We start from the raw sequence: 460 nt of genomic DNA on the forward strand, positions 1-460 counted from the left end.
TTAGTGGAAGATAAAAAAACGTTTTGTATGACATTAATTTTTTAAATTAATCAAATAATCTTCAAAAATTAACACGAAACTGATTTCAATTTAGAAGAGTTAGTTCAATTTAAAAGAAAATTTTTGTTTTAAATTTTTTTATCTAAAAAATGTGGAGTGATTTGATAACGTAGATCTTGTTATTCAGTCGATGATATCAAATATAACTTATGATTAAATTCTCAAGTCAAAAAACTTAGTTTCCGTTCTCTTATCTCACATGTTTTATTATTTTAGCTTTATAATTTTTTTAATCCAAATATATTTTTCACGTGCAACGCAAATATATTATTTTGAATATATATATATATATATATATATATATATATATATTACATAAAATAGGGGATAATACAACCTCATGATTCAGACCAGCTTACTATATATATACATATAGCATTAGTAAGCTTGCGAATCCAAT

The sequence above is a fragment of the Primulina huaijiensis genome, chromosome 8 (assembly GCF_012295235.1).
Source record: "Primulina huaijiensis isolate GDHJ02 chromosome 8, ASM1229523v2, whole genome shotgun sequence".
Taxonomy (NCBI): domain Eukaryota; kingdom Viridiplantae; phylum Streptophyta; class Magnoliopsida; order Lamiales; family Gesneriaceae; genus Primulina; species Primulina huaijiensis.